The 16839-nt window shown below is 51.4% G+C and overlaps 1 long non-coding RNA gene across 2 annotated transcripts; it reads right to left on the minus strand.

The window, feature by feature from the left end:
* Positions 1–1856: 1856 nt before the first annotated feature.
* Positions 1857–13519, minus strand: LOC133533451 (uncharacterized). Of its 2 annotated transcripts, none has more exons than XR_009801871.1 (4): positions 13417–13519; positions 10752–10879; positions 7777–7889; positions 1857–2019 (listed from the first exon to the last, which is right to left on the minus strand). It is a non-coding gene; the product is annotated as an uncharacterized LOC133533451 (long non-coding RNA). The 2 variants fall into 2 exon arrangements; XR_009801870.1 differs by lacking the exon at positions 13417–13519 and adding an exon at positions 12574–12687.
* Between the last annotated feature and the right edge of the window lie 3320 nt (positions 13520–16839).

Below are 16839 nucleotides of genomic sequence, written 5' to 3' on the forward strand. Positions count from 1 at the left end.
GCGGCGGCGGCGTCCTGCTCCAGCAGCGCCGACACCTCGTTGTTACCTGCGGCGGGGCGGGGCGGCGGGAGGGGCAGGGGCTCGGGGGGCGGGCGCGCAGCCAGCGGCGCAGCGCGGCGGCGGTCCTGCTCCAGCAGCGCCGACACCTCGTTGTTACCTGCGGCGGGGCGGGGCGGCGGGAGGGGCAGGGGCTCGGGGGGCGGGGCGCGCAGCCAGCGGCGCAGCGCGGCGGCGGCGTCCTGCTCCAGCAGCGCCGACACCTCGGTGTTACCTGCGGCGGGGCGGGGCGGCGGGAGGGGCAGGGGCTCGGGGGGCGGGGCGCGCAGCCAGCGGCGCAGCGCGGCGGCGGCGTCCTGCTCCAGCAGCGCCGACACCTCGTTGTTACCTGCGGCGGGGCGGGGCGGCGGGAGGGGCAGGGGCTCGGGGGGCGGGGCGCGCAGCCAGCGGCGCAGCGCGGCGGCGGCGTCCTGCTCCAGCAGCGCCGACACCTCGTTGTTACCTGCGGCGGGGCGGGGCGGCGGGAGGGGCAGGGGCTCGGGGGGCGGGGCGCGCAGCCAGCGGCGCAGCGCGGCGGCGGCGTCCTGCTCCAGCAGCGCCGACACCGCGTTGTTACCTGCGGCGGGGCGGGGCGGCGGGAGGGGCAGGGGCTCGGGGGGCGGGGCGCGCAGCCAGCGGCGCAGCGCGGCGGCGGCGTCCTGCTCCAGCAGCGCCGACACCTCGTTGTTACCTGCGGCGGGGCGGGGCGGCGGGAGGGGCAGGGGCTCGGGGGGCGGGGCGCGCAGCCAGCGGCGCAGCGCGGCGGCGGCGTCCTGCTCCAGCAGCGCCGACACCTCGTTGTTACCTGCGGCGGGGCGGGGCGGCGGGAGGGGCAGGGGCTCGGGGGGCGGGGCGCGCAGCCAGCGGCGCAGCGCGGCGGCGGCGTCCTGCTCCAGCAGCGCCGACACCTCGTTGTTACCTGCGGCGGGGCGGGGCGGCGGGAGGGGCAGGGGCTCGGGGGCGGGGCGCGCAGCCAGCGGCGCAGCGCGGCGGCGGCGTCCTGCTCCAGCAGCGCCGACACCTCGTTGTTACCTGCGGCGGGGCGGGGCGGCGGGAGGGGCAGGGGCTCGGGGGGCGGGGCGCGCAGCCAGCGGCGCAGCGCGGCGGCGGCGTCCTGCTCCAGCAGCGCCGACACCTCGTTGTTACCTGCGGCGGGGCGGGGCGGCGGGAGGGGCAGGGGCTCGGGGGGCGGGGCGCGCAGCCAGCGGCGCAGCGCGGCGGCGGCGTCCTGCTCCAGCAGCGCCGACACCTCGGTGGTACCTGCGGCGGGGCGGGGCGGCGGGAGGGGCAGGGGCTCGGGGGGCGGGGCGCGCAGCCAGCGGCGCAGCGCGGCGGCGGCGTCCTGCTCCAGCAGCGCCGACACCTCGTTGTTACCTGCGGCGGGGCGGGGCGGCGGGAGGGGCAGGGGCTCGGGGGGCGGGCGCGCAGCCAGCGGCGCAGCGCGGCGGCGGCGTCCTGCTCCAGCAGCGCCGACACCTCGTTGTTACCTGCGGCGGGGCGGGGCGGCGGGAGGGGCAGGGGCTCGGGGGGCGGGCGCGCAGCCAGCGGCGCAGCGCGGCGGCGGCGTCCTGCTCCAGCAGCGCCGACACCTCGTTGTTACCTGCGGCGGGGCGGGGCGGCGGGAGGGGCAGGGGCTCGGGGGGCGGGGCGCGCAGCCAGCGGCGCAGCGCGGCGGCGGCGTCCTGCTCCAGCAGCGCCGACACCTCGTTGTTACCTGCGGCGGGGCGGGGCGGCGGGAGGGGCAGGGGCTCGGGGGGCGGGGCGCGCAGCCAGCGGCGCAGCGCGGCGGCGGCGTCCTGCTCCAGCAGCGCCGACACCTCGTTGTTACCTGCGGCGGGGCGGGGCGGCGGGAGGGGCAGGGGCTCGGGGGGCGGGGCGCGCAGCCAGCGGCGCAGCGCGGCGGCGGCGTCCTGCTCCAGCAGCGCCGACACCTCGTTGAGCACCGCGCACGCGCCGTCCACGCTGCCCGTTGAGATGCTGCGGCTGGGAATTCACAAAGAAGGTAAGAAGAGGTCAATACGTCCAGCCCCGCTGACCTCGCAGCTCCGAGGTAAGTATTCATATTGGGGCCTATTTACGAATTCACCTCATCTAACTCATCTCAATCTATTTCATTTCTTGTATGTTGATTAAGTGAGATCCATGTCGATCTACTCTTGATTTTTTCAAAAACATTGTATTTATAATCTTTATGTGGTTTTCCACGGCAAATTGTATAAGGGGCCCCGCGGTTTTCATCGATTTTTGGCGAGTTTTGAGTCGTTACTCCTTCATTTGCACTATAGATAGAATTATAAGACAAACGGCTATCGGTTCTTTAATCTTTTTCTTCAGTTTTGTCTGCCGGAATTTGAAAGAAATTAATACTTATTTTTTTATGATTTTTATAAACATTGTCTAAACAAACACTATTTTCGTTACTAGATTGCTATGAAGGATCTTTCATATATGAGATCTACATATTTGGGTTCGTCTTTGACGTCTCTAAAAATTTGTCAGACAGTTTAATTTTAAATTAATTAATTTTAAAGTTATGGGCAGAAAACCAGTTTTTCGGCCTAAAATTATTTAACTTTGATGCCAAATATCTCGAAGATAATGAACTTTGAAGTAAATTTGGGATACTATATTGCTTACAGCCGTTGCTGTTAATATGATAAGCTACTAAAACATTAGAAAACTAAGGGATTCAGATCGAAGGTCATTAGCGTTAGGGACCCCCATAAGTCATTCACCTCTGTGGTTTCTGTCTCCGGTTCCACATTTTCCGGTAGTTTGGATTTGGAACACCGATTTTTGCATTGAAATCTCTGAGAATGATCTGGGATTTGTATGCTAAACTTTGGGCTTCTCCAACAGTTTTGTAACAATCTTCTACCTCGGTGTCACTAGCTTCAGCTATTGGTGCATAAACTTGAATCAATGATATGTCTTCATTGTCAAATGTCAGGTTTAGGATTGCTACTCTGTCTGATAAACCTGTGAACCGGGTGTTACGTTTTTTAGTGTCGTTTTTAATAGAAATCCTACACCTAGATGTCTTTTTCTTTCTCCATTCCAGCAGAGAACACGGTCTTCGTCTTCTTGTATTGTGATACCTACCCGTCGTACCTCAGCTAGTCCAATGATATCATTCTTAATATTTTGAGTTCATGTTTTAATTCTAGCAGTTTTTCTGGTGTGGATAGCGACCTGATATTGTAGGTGCATATGTATATTTTGGACATAATATTGTTTTTGTTGCAATCCTTAGGGCTTGGAGTTTTTAAAGACGGTAAATTTTTGGAAAGTGGGGGGTTTAGTTAAACACTATCAAAGTGTAAACTGACCCCAATGTACCCTATCTTACCCATATGACATTCTTATGCGTATTGACCTCATAGTACTTATGGATCGTAAACAGATAAAACATTTTTATGACAGTTTTTTTTTCTTTATTTAGAAACAAACAGTCTCTTGTATTGATAAATTGTTACAATATAGGGTAATAGACTTATAGACCTACAGTTTCCTTAAATTAGTATGAAAACCATATAACCTAAATACATATAATTACTAAACTAAACCTGAAATTCTAAGTTGCCAAAAGTTTTTTCTGAGCACAACCTATTAAAAGAAAATGTATAATAAAGTAAGTGTAAAAAAAAAGATTAATGACAGATGAGATACTATCTTGAAGAAAAAAAAACTAAATCTAAAGCTAACCTTCACAAGGATTTTTACATTTCACAAGTTTCTAGTCCGGAGGTCTTGGAGATTCTTGGGCAATATCTATGTCTAGCAAATGGTTTTTCAGTTTTGGAAACCAAAAATATCGGAGCCGGAAACAAACATTCGTAACCGTAGGTGAAGTCTTTATTTACATAAATATTAATAGATATATTCTAACTAGCTTAAATCAAAAAATACGCCCTTGAGTCATTGTTCCAAGTTGCCGGCGACATTTCCTCGTTGTATCGCAATACTAATACGCTGTGCGAGGAAGCCGCCAGCTCTTCGGTCACCAGTTACGTCAACCAGACGCTTCGTGATTTCTGCAAAAAACTTAAGCGCGCTGGGACCCCATGGACCTAGAGTTTCAACGCCAAATCGTACAAAATGGTACTCTCTACCGAGGCTCATATAATTTTTTCCCCATCACAAAAAGTGCACAGCGCCGCTAAAGAAGTTTTCACTTCAAAATTTATAACGTTATTCATAAAACTTTACAAGTCTCAAATAATTAATGTATGATTTATCCCTTTTTAGGGTTCCCTAGTCAACTAGGAACCCTTATAGTTTCGCCATGTCCGTCTGTCTGTCTGTCTGTCTGTCTGTCTGTCCGAGGCTTTGCTCCGTGGTCGTTAGTGCTAGAAAGCTGCAATTTGGCATGGATATATAAATCAATAAAGCCGACAAAGTCGTACAATAAAATCTAAAAAAATAATTTTTTTTAGGGTACCTCCCCTACACGTAAAGTGGGGGTGAAATTTCGCTTCAACCCTAGAATGTGGGGTATCGTTGGAAAGGTCTTTCAAAACGAATACGGGTCTTCAACAAACATTTTTTGATAAAGTGAATATATTCGGAGATAATCGCTCCGAAAGAGAAAAAAATGTGTCCCCCCCCCTCTAACTTTTGAACATAGGTCCAAAAAATATGAAAAAAATCGTGCAAGTAGATCTTAAGAAAGACATTAAATGAAAACTATAGCGGGCATGATCAGTTTAGCTGTTTTTGAGTTATCGCAAAAAGTTTTCCTTCATAGTAAAAAGACTTACTTTAATTAGGTACTAATTTTGCAAAGGGTATAGCAGGATAGCCTAGGAAAAATTGCCCCCAGCGATTTTGGGCCGAAACTGTAATCAAACGATGCCTTTTGGGGAGGTTATACTCTGCACAAAGTTTCATCCCTCTGTTACCCCCTGGGGGTGAAAAACACACCCGATTAACCCCAAAACTGTTTTAATTATTTTTTCCTAAACTATGAAAGTGACGAATTTCAAATTTCGTACAAATATTAATAAGACTAAAAGCTATGTGTTAAAAAAATATTAACCTCCTAACCATTGAAATTCTTGTAAAAAAAACAAAAATAAAAAAAGAATCAACCTGTATATCAAGTTTGGCTCATGGTACCACACCATTTTTTTTTTTCAAAAATGAACCAGTTTATATTCTACATGATACAAAGTTTCATGGACCTACTCCAGAAGGAACATTGCGAAATTAATATGTATTGGCTCTTTAGTGCGTACTATTCATTGAACTCCCACTAAGAGCCTTGCATTATTAATAAACAATGGCTTGCGATCGGACCGCTGGCGCTGCTCGTGCCCGATTTGAAAAAGGTGGGGATAAAGAAGTATGAATCAAACTCATTTGTATTTATAAAAACATTTTTAGGGTTCCGTAGTCAACTAGGAACCCTTATAGTTTCGCCATGTCCGCCTGCCTGTCTGTCTGTCTGTCTGTCCGAGGCTTTGCTCCGTGATCGTTAGTGCTAGAATGCTGAATTTGGCATGGATATATAAACCAATAAAGCCGACAAAGTCGTACAATAAAATCTAAAAATTTAATTTTTTTGAGGGTACCTCCCCTATACGTAAAGTGGGGGTGAATTTTTTTGTTTTTGCTTCAATCCTACAGTGTGGGGTATCGTTGGAAAGGTATTTCAAAACTAATAGGGGTCTTCAACAAACATTTTTTGATTAAGTGAATAAATCGGAGATAATCGCTACGAAAGAAAAAAAAAATGTGTCCCCCCCCCCCTCTAACTTTTGAACCATAGGTCCAAAAAAATTAAAAAAATCGTGGAAGTAGAGCTTAAGAAAGACATTAAATGAAAACTATAGCGGACGTGATCAGTTTAGCTGTTTTTGAGTTATCGCAAAAAGTTTCCCCTTCATAGTAAAAAGACATACTTTAATTAGGTACTGATTACGCAAATTTGCCTATTTGTTTAACTCACGTGAAAGGTACCGTTTCATCCCTTGGTTAACAATTTACTATACTTTAAGCTCCAGTTTAGCTTATTGTGACGGAAGAGTAACTACGGAACCCTACACTGAGCGTGGCCCGACATGCTCTTGGCCGGTTTTTTTTAATTATTTAGTTTTCGGGTCCGAGACGTTGCGTATTAAGCATGATACGAGTATAATGATTAGTAGCTACGAAATAGTACGTTTATTTTAATTTCGCAATGTTCCTTCTGGAGTAGGTCCATGAAACTTTTATATAATATAGAATATAAATTGGTACATTTTTGAAAAAAAAAATGGTGTGTGTACCATGAGCCAAACTTGAGATCCATGTACAAATGAGTTTGATTCATACTTCTTTATCCCCACCTTTTCAAATCGGGCACGGGCAGCGGTCCGATCGCAAGCCATTGTTTATTAATAATGCAAGGCTCTTAGTGGGATTTCAATGAATAGTACGCACCAAAGAGCCAATACATATTAATTTCGCAATGTTCCTTTTGGAGTAGGTCCATGAAACTTTTGTATCATGTAGAATATAAACTGTTCATTTTTGAAAAAAAAATGGTGTGGTACCATGAGCCAAACTTGATATACAGGTTGATTCTTTTTTTATTTTTGTTTTTTTTACAAGAATTTCAATGGTTAGGGGGTTAATATTTTTTAGCACATAGCTTTTAGTCTTATTAATATTTGTACGAAATTTGAAATTCGTCACTTTCATAGTTTAGGAAAAAATAATTAAAACAGTTTTGGGGTTAATCGGGTTTTTTCACCCCCAGGGGGTAACAGAGGGATGAAACTTTGTGCAGAGTATAACCTCCCAAAAGGCATCATTTGATTACAGTTTCGGCCCAAAATCGCTGGGGGCAATTTTTCCTAGGCTATCCTGCTACAACCCTTTGCCTATTTGTTTAACTCGGGTGAAAGGTACCGTTTCATCCCTTGTTAACAATTCACTATACTTTAAGCTCCAGTTTAGCTGATTGTGACGGAAGAGTAACTACGGAACCCTACACTGAGCGTGGCCCGACATGCTCTTGGCCGGTTATTTATAAATACAAGACAAACAACTATTGAGACTTGTAGCTTGTAATAATACCATAACTATATGCCCTACACGCCTGATATTAATTGTATAGTACATTACTATAGAGGACGGGAAACGAAGGGTTGTAGGGATATGCGGCCGGCAACCCTGTTTCTCGCCGAGATTTGTATAGTGCTTTTCTCAAACTTGCAATGAAATAATCATGATGATTGTTTCATGTCCTAATGTGATAGGTTATTCAGTGCGTGGGGTATTGAAGGGGAACAAAAATGTAATTATTTTGGCGCTACGATGCACGCCATTACGCTTTTTTCTTTCTTTTTGCATGACTGGAAAAAAAACTTTATGGGCTGTATCTCCTAAACCGTGCGTCTTAGCGCAAAAATAATGCTCCCCTTTGAAACCCCGAAATAATATTTAACAAACACAAAAAGAAAAAAAAACACAAAAAAGACAAAAAAAAGCATAATGGCAGAATTTTGCTTTTATGGTTGAATGCCAAGACGTGTCATAATTTGTCGTTGAAAAACAAAAGAAGGTTGCCTTACAGGCCTAGGTGTGTAAGGCTGTATGAAATTCCTTTACATATCATCTTCACTCATCGCACCTGATATGTAGTATTTCCCGACCTAATTTGAAGTAAGTCATGTCAACATTTCATTACAAGTTTGAGAAAATGTAATTTTCTTGCCCCGTTTATCTAAATGTGTATCTACATTGCAAACTTACCGGATCACTTTCCTGGCAATGTAGAAGACATCGTCAACCAGACTGGAGCTGGTTGCCCCGACCTGTGTGCCGCCATCTTGAGAGCTTTACTGACGCTCTCTTCTAAGAAGAATCTAGGAATACACACACGTTAAGTGAGAAAGAATAGCTTTTTAAATCTATGAATGAATCTATCTAAATGGACCCGGGTACGTCCTTAAACTAAGTCCATAAGAGAGGTATGGGCATTGTGAATGTCATCTCGCTCTGTGTGGTAGGGCACAGCACAGCGGATGTCATTCCAGATCTAGAGCAGAGCCCAACTGGGGATACCTCCACCTTACAGAAAATCGCAGCCAAATAACACTAGACCCTACTCATAGTGTTGTGTTCCTGCCGGTGAGTAAGGTTGCCAGAGCTCAACGAGGGTGGGAGGGGGTTAAGGTCGGCAACGCGCATGTAACTCCTCTGGAGTTGCAGGCGTACATAGGCTACAGAGACTGCTTACCATCAGTCGGGCCGTATGCTTATTGTTTGCCACCGACGTAGTATAAAAAAAAAATCTAACTATGTAACGGTAATTTTTCTATGAAATTTAATTTGGGAAACTCTAACTACAACTTAACAAATTACTTTGATTTTGATGTCGATCGCTTCAGCATAATATATTCTAGGTTTAGCTAGCTAGCTAAAAATAAGTTTTTGGCAAAAGTTTCATTTTGGTACAAGCTTTTATCGCTGACTGTACTTTTCTTTCCACAGGCAACTCATCGAGCAAATTCTAAAAATCGCAAACACAATTAGGTTGCGTTGTTTTATCACAGAGTACCTATGTCCACCTCTTGTCTTCATCATCAGATCAGGTCGATGGTACCATAATATTGCATTGTCACCCGACTTACATATGTATGCAAATTTTCAGCTCAATCGGAAACCGGGAAGTGGATCAAATTTAACTTGCAAGATTTGATTACAAACACAACGGTCAGGTGAAAGTAAATAAAAGCTTGTAAAAAACAACGGGTTGCACTCCGGGAGTGCCGGCAGAAGTGAAAACTTGAATATTAACGTTGTGCATTTCTGATATTTTGGAATGGTTAGGGAATAATTTTGCACGAATTGCTTTAATTATCAGTATAAAAGTACTATCATTTAGTGGTAAAGGTAAAATACAATATTCATTTATTGCGCTATCGTACACAAATATGACAATTTATATTATAATAAAAATGTACCTACTCGTAACACTTCAGAACTATTATAATTATTTATCATTAAAAATGAACAACGTTAATATTCAAATCAGGTCACATGTCCGTCTTACTAATTTTCAATCTGACGAATCTGTCGGTCACGTGACATGTCGCGAGTTTAACATTTTTTCCCCATCACAAAAAGTGCACAGCGCCGCTAAAGAAGTTTTCACTTCAAAATTTGTTTTGCAAATTTTGAAAAAAAGGAAAACCTATAAACCTAGTTTTTCAATGTGTCAATAACATAAAAAAAAAACATGAAGAATGGAAATGTTTAGAAGTGGAAAAACGTTTTCTCCTTTTGATTGGCCGATCAGGTACTATACCTCGCTCTTAATAAAATGCCCCAATATTTTTACTAGTAACTGTAGACCTCTTTGTTTCCCTAATCAATAAAATAAAAAAAATAAAAACGGAATAAATGTATAACTCCGCCATTTTGGAAAATTTTCAAACACCGAATTGTCAAAAAAAAATAATTTATAATCTAACATGCTTAAAATTTTTAACGAGAATCGATTGAGAATTGCGACCTGTAGAGGTGAACATAGGAAATACGAAAACATTTTCGTCCAAGCATCCCACTTTGTCGATAGGGAGTAGTTCCCTAAACTACATATTATAAGATATCTATTAGTGAAAAACTGAAGTATCTACGACTAATAGTTATTTTTTCATTGTTGCATCAGTGAAACAGCGACAAAAAACTAAATTTAAAGTTTACGACGCGAAAAACACACTTATCATCTGAAGTTATGAAGTGGGTGATATCAAATTAATTTGCATACGCGATCCTAAATTGAGTTAAATCATATCATAAGCTTGGCAGTTGGAATGTCATGTTAGCCTAACCATAAAAATGGAACGAAAAAATCTCAATGTGAATATCGAATTTTTTTATGTAATTAATACATGATACTCTTTTTTTTTTCATTAAAGTTGTATTTAAGTATTCTAAAGCCAAGAAAGTAAAAATAAGGTGTAAACATTCTTTTAATTGGTCATTATATTGGAATGTTCATATAAAATATTTTGAAATTTTTGTTATAAAAAATACTTTCAGTAGGAGTAGCAGAGAAAGCGCTATGATTGTTTGTCCTTGTCACAGTTTTTGGACCCGGGTACGTCCTTGGACCCGGGTACGTCCTTAAACTACGTCCACCAGAGAGGTATGGGCACTGTGAATGTCATCTCGCTCTGTGTGGTAGGGCACAGCACAGCGGACACACCTTACAGAAAATCGCAGCCAAATAACACTAGACCCTACTCATATGTTGTGTTCCTGCCGGTGAGTAAGGTTGCCAGAGCTCAACGAGGGGCGGGAGGGGGCTAGAGTCGGCAACGCGCATGTAACTCCTCTGGAGATGCAGGCGTACATAGGCTACGGATACTGCTTACCATCAGGCGGGTCATATACTTGTTTGCCACCAACGTAGTATAAAAAAAAAGTTTCCTTTTTTTTAATTACCCACCGTAAATAGCTTATGGTGGGCAACAAATAATCCGACCAAATTAAGTAGGTTGTTTTTGTCGCATTGCATATGTTCTGTCCCTTACGGGTGCACGCATATAGCACGTCTAGTTTATCCTACCATCTATGAATGTTATAGAAGCCACGCACATAGACAAGAAAAAAAAGGTTTTGTTTTTGTGCGTTAACCCTTTTTTTCTCAGTGAAGTTTTCTGCGATTCCTTTTCTACTATGTACCATGCTCATAGATTATATAAGTTAATTTTACTGACCTTTCTAAGGCTAAATAATGTCCCAGCAAGTCCTGAGCGGTCCTGGTCAGGTCGCATTCTGCAATGATCTTCTCTGTGGCCGCTATACATGATTTCTTTGTTTCTTCGTCCACTGTTGACGCGTCCGCCTGGATTAAATGTCTGATACAGTGTCTAGTCTAGCAGTGTCCGTTTCAAGGATGAAATGTGTCAGTTGGGTTACAATAGTTGATAGGGCGCAAAGTTGTTATTTCATTCGAGAATGATTTAATTATTTATTTTGTCTCCCAGTTTCCAAATCAAACATTCATATTCTTGTATTAAAATAACAGGTCGGGTCAACGAATTGGGGCAATCGAGTTGTCATTTTAATGTCCGTGCCGGATCTGATACTGACACTGATACCGACTAACCTCAGTTCTTCGTATGTCGCCGCTCCGCGCTGCACGCCGAGCCCGCGCTGGCCGAGCTGGCGCTCGCGCACTCCACCATACAACTGTACTTCACCTTCGTCAGGCGGAGGGCCGAGGTGAGGCACTTAACGGAGCGGCGCCGCTCCGCGCTGCACGCCGAGCCCGCGCTGGCCGAGCTGGCGCTCGCGCACTCCACCACCATACAACTGTACTTCACCTTCGTCAGGCGGCGGGCCGAGGTGAGGCACTTAACGGAGCGCGCCCGCTCCGCGCTGCACGCCGAGCCCGCGCTGGCCGAGCTGGCGCTCGCGCACTCCACCATACAACTGTACTTCACCTTCGTCAGGCGGCGGGCCGAGGTGAGGCACTTAACGGAGCGGCGCGCCTGCCCATACAACTGTACTTCACATTCGTCAGGCGGAGGGCCGAGGTAAGGTACTTAACGGAGCGGCGCGCCTGCCCATACAACTGTACTTCACCCAATTAAAGCTTGTATCTATACAATCGTTGAGCGATCGAATTACAAACACTACAACCGCGTTTCACGTCGAGCCGTTTGAACGAATTAGCAGAAGGGCCGAGGTATGTTGGTATCAGTATCGGATCCGGCACGGCCCGTACACCACGAGCCGGCGGCGATTATCGGGAGCGTGTCGCTACGCGCCCCGCGACGAGCCGACTCTACTGTTCATTTGTACTTCACGTTCGTTAGGCGAAGGGCCAAAGTAAATCGGTATCAGTATCGGATCCGGTACGGACCGTACACCAGGAGCCATCAGCGATTATCGGGACCGACGATCCAGTGTTGGCGGAGTTCGCTCTCGTGAGTTAGAGCTGAACAGTAGACTGTCCATCTGTACTTCACGTTCGTCAGGCGAGGGTCCAAGGTAAGTCGGTATCAGTATCGGATCCGGTACGGACCGTACACCACAAGCCAGCAGCGATTATCGGGACCGACGAGCCGGTATTGGCGGAGTTGGCTCTCGTGAACTCTACTGTTTATCTGTATTTCACGTTCGTCATACGAAGAACTGAGGTTAGTCGGTATCAGTGTCAGTATCAGATCCGGCACGGACATTAAAATGACAACTCGATTGCCCCAATTCGTTGACCCGACCTGTTATTTTAATACAAGAATATGAATGTTTGATTTGGAAACTGGGAGACAAAATAAATAATTAAATCATTCTCGAATGAAATAACAACTTTGCGCCCTATCAACTATTGTAACCCAACTGACACATTTCATCCTTGAAACGGACACTGCTAGACACTGTATCAGACATTTAATCCAGGCGGACGCGTCAACAGTGGCCCGCCGCCTGACGAAGGTGAAGTACAGTTGTATGGTGGAGTGCGCGAGCGCCAGCTCGGCCAGCGCGGGCTCGGCGTGCAGCGCGGAGCGGCGCGCGCTCCGTTAAGTGCCTCACCTCGGCCCGCCGCCTGACGAAGGTGAAGTACAGTTGTATGGTGGAGTGCGCGAGCGCCAGCTCGGCCAGCGCGGGCTCGGCGTGCAGCGCGGAGCGGCGCGCGCTCCGTTAAGTGCCTCACCTCGGCCCGCCGCCTGACGAAGGTGAAGTACAGTTGTATGGTGGAGTGCGCGAGCGCCAGCTCGGCCAGCGCGGGCTCGGCGTGCAGCGCGGAGCGGCGCGCGCTCCGTTAAGTGCCTCACCTCGGCCCGCCGCCTGACGAAGGTGAAGTACAGTTGTATGGTGGAGTGCGCGAGCGCCAGCTCGGCCAGCGCGGGCTCGGCGTGCAGCGCGGAGCGGCGCGCGCTCCGTTAAGTGCCTCACCTCGGCCCGCCGCCTGACGAAGGAAGTACAGTTGTATGGTGGAGTGCGCGAGCGCCAGCTCGGCCAGCGCGGGCTCGGCGTGCAGCGCGGAGCGGCGCGCGCTCCGTTAAGTGCCTCACCTCGGCCCGCCGCCTGACGAAGGTGAAGTACAGTTGTATGGTGAGTGCGCGAGCGCCAGCTCGGCCAGCGCGGGCTCGGCGTGCAGCGCGGAGCGCGCGCGCTCCGTTAAGTGCCTCACCTCGGCCCGCCGCCTGACGAAGGTGAAGTACAGTTGTATGGTGGAGTGCGCGAGCGCCAGCTCGGCCAGCGCGGGCTCGGCGTGCAGCGCGGAGCGGCGCGCGCTCCGTTAAGTGCCTCACCTCGGCCCGCCGCCTGACGAAGGTGAAGTACAGTTGTATGGTGGAGTGCGCGAGCGCCAGCTCGGCCAGCGCGGGCTCGGCGTGCAGCGCGGAGCGGCGCGCGCTCCGTTAAGTGCCTCACCTCGGCCCTCCGCCTGACGAAGGTGAAGTACAGTTGTATGGTGGAGTGCGCGAGCGCCAGCTCGGCCAGCGCGGGCTCGGCGTGCAGCGCGGAGCGGCGCGCGCTCCGTTAAGTGCCTCACCTCGGCCCTCCGCCTGACGAAGGTGAAGTACAGTTGTATGGTGGAGTGCGCGAGCGCCAGCTCGGCCAGCGCGGGCTCGGCGTGCAGCGCGAGCGGCGCGCGCGCTCCTTTAAGTGCCTCACCGGCCGCCGCCTGACGAAGGTGAAGTACAGTTGTTATGGTGGAGTGCGCGAGCGCCAGCTCGGCCAGCGCGGGCTCGGCGTGCCGCGCGGAGCGGCGCGCGCTCCGTTAAGTGCCTCACCTCGGCCCTCCGCCTGACGAAGGTGAAGTACAGTTGTATGGTGAGTGCGCGAGCGCCAGCTCGGCCAGCGCGGGCTCGGCGTGCAGCGCGGAGCGGCGCGCGCTCCGTTAAGTGCCTCACCTCGGCCCGCCGCCTGACGAAGGTGAAGTACAGTTGTATGGTGGAGTGCGCGAGCGCCAGCTCGGCCACGCGGGCTCGGCGTGCAGCGCGGAGCGGCGCGCGCTCCGTTAAGTGCCTCACCTCGGCTCGCCGCCTGACGAAGGTGAAGTACAGTTGTATGGTGGAGTGCGCGAGCGCCAGCTCGGCCAGCGCGGGCTCGGCGTGCAGCGCGGAGCGGCGCGCCGCTCCGTTAAGTGCCTCACCTCGGCCCGCCGCCTGACGAAGGTGAAGTACAGTTGTATGGTGGAGTGCGCGAGCGCCAGCTCGGCCAGCGCGGCTCGGCGTGCAGCGCGGAGCGGCGCGCGCTCCGTTAAGTGCCTCACCTCGGCCCGCCGCCTGACGAAGGTGAAGTACAGTTGTATGGTGGAGTGCGCGAGCGCCAGCTCGGCCAGCGCGGGCTCGGCGTGCAGCGCGGAGCGGCGCGCGCTCCGTTAAGTGCCTCACCTCGGCTCGCCGCCTGACGAAGGTGAAGTACAGTTGTATGGTGGAGTGCGCGAGCGCCAGCTCGGCCAGCGCGGGCTCGGCGTGCAGCGCGGAGCGGCGCGCGCTCCGTTAAGTGCCTCACCTCGGCCCGCCGCCTGACGAAGGTGAAGTACAGTTGTATGGTGGAGTGCGCGAGCGCCAGCTCGGCCAGCGCGGGCTCGGCGTGCAGCGCGGAGCGGCGCGCGCTCCGTTAAGTGCCCTCACCTCGGCTCGCCGCCTGACGAAGGTGAAGTACAGTTGTATGGTGGAGTGCGCGAGCGCCAGCTCGGCCAGCGCGCTCGGCGTGCAGCGCGGAGCGGCGCGCGCTCCGTTAAGGGCCTCACCTCGGCCCGCCGCCTGACGAAGGTGAAGTACAGTTGTATGGTGGAGTGCGCGAGCGCCAGCTCGGCCAGCGCGGGCTCGGCGTGCAGCGCGGAGCGGCGCGCGCTCCGTTAAGTGCCTCACCTCGGCCCGCCGCCTGACGAAGGTGAAGTACAGTTGTATGGTGGAGTGCGCGAGCGCCAGCTCGGCCAGCGCGGGCTCGGCGTGCAGCGCGGAGCGGCGCGCGCTCCGTTAAGTGCCTCACCTCGGCCCGCCGCCTGACGAAGGTGAAGTACAGTTGTATGGTGGAGTGCGCGAGCGCCAGCTCGGCCAGCGCGGGCTCGGCGTGCAGCGCGGACGGCGCGCGCTCCGTTAAGTGCCTCACCTCGGCTCGCCGCCTGACGAAGGTGAAGTACAGTTGTATGGTGGAGTGCGCGAGCGCCAGCTCGGCCAGCGCGGGCTCGGCGTGCAGCGCGGAGCGGCGCGCGCTCCGTTAAGTGCCTCACCTCGGCCGCCGCCTGACGAAGGTGAAGTACAGTTGTATGGTGGAGTGCGCGAGCGCCAGCTCGGCCAGCGCGGGCTCGGCGTGCAGCGCGGAGCGGCGCGCGCTCCGTTAAGTGCCTCACCTCGGCCCGCCGCCTGACGAAGGTGAAGTACAGTTGTATGGTGGAGTGCGCGAGCGCCAGCTCGGCCAGCGCGGCTCGGCGTGCAGCGCGGAGCGGCGCGCGCCTCCGTTAAGTGCCTCACCTCGGCCCGCCGCCTGACGAAGGTGAAGTACAGTTGTATGGTGGAGTGCGCGAGCGCCAGCTCGGCCAGCGCGGGCTCGGCGTGCAGCGCGGAGCGGCGCGCGCTCCGTTAAGTGCCTCACCTCGGCTCGCCGCCTGACGAAGGTGAAGTACAGTTGTATGGTGGAGTGCGCGAGCGCCAGCTCGGCCAGCGCGGGCTCGGCGTGCAGCGCGGAGCGGCGCGCGCTCCGTTAAGTGCCTCACCTCGGCCCGCCGCCTGACGAAGGTGAAGTACAGTTGTATGGTGGAGTGCGCGAGCGCCAGCTCGGCCAGCGCGGGCTCGGCGTGCAGCGCGGAGCGGCGCGCGCTCCGTTAAGTGCCTCACCTCGGCTCGCCGCCTGACGACGGTGAAGTACAGTTGTATGGTGGAGTGCGCGAGCGCCAGCTCGGCCAGCGCGGCTCGGCGTGCAGCGCGGAGCGGCGCGCGCTCCGTTAAGTGCCTCACCTCGGCCCGCCGCCTGACGAAGGTGAAGTACAGTTGTATGGTGGAGTGCGCGAGCGCCAGCTCGGCCAGCGCGGGCTCGGCGTGCAGCCGGAGGGCGGCGCGCGCTCCGTTAAGTGCCTCACCTCGGCCCGCCGCCTGACGAAGGTGAAGTACAGTTTTATGGTGGAGTGCGCGAGCGCCAGCTCGGCCAGCGCGGGCTCGGCGTGCAGCGCGGAGCGGCGCGCGCTCCGTTAAGTGCCTCACCTCGGCCCGCCGCCTGACGAAGGTGAAGTACAGTTGTATGGTGGAGTGCGCGAGCGCCAGCTCGGCCAGCGCGGGCTCGGCGTGCAGCGCGGAGCGGCGCGCGGCGGGGAGGCGCGCGGCCGCCAGCTCGTGGTACACGCGCCGCGCGCCTGCGCAGATCTGGTACAAAAATATATACATATATATATATTTTTTTTAATTTTTGAGAAACAAACAGTCTTAAAATAAACATATGAGCAACTTAGCTAATAGCTATGCATTGATTTCGTTATAGACCTATAGTTTCCTAATTTTAAATTATTCGATGTACAATTGAAAAAATAAGCGTACATACAAAAAGCGTAAATTTTATGGTATTAAATGTTAACCCAGCAAACCTTCGAAACACAAGAAGTAAATATAAGATACCAATTAAGAACAGCGCTGCAGCTAAGAGACACTACTTATATATTGGACCTAGGATTTTTGACAAATTACCAGGTGATCTACAGGACATACTGCAATCGAGCTATTCAAACGGGCCCTACTCAAATAATCAAAATTACGTGAATAGGCTAAATAAAGAAACGAAAGTGTTTCTCCAGAGTTTTTCCTTTACAGAATTTAAGGAATTCTACACTAAAATTTTCCCCAATAAATAGATTGC

The sequence above is a fragment of the Cydia pomonella genome, unplaced genomic scaffold (genome assembly GCF_033807575.1).
Source record: "Cydia pomonella isolate Wapato2018A unplaced genomic scaffold, ilCydPomo1 PGA_scaffold_166, whole genome shotgun sequence".
NCBI classification, from domain to species: Eukaryota; Metazoa; Arthropoda; class Insecta; order Lepidoptera; family Tortricidae; genus Cydia; species Cydia pomonella.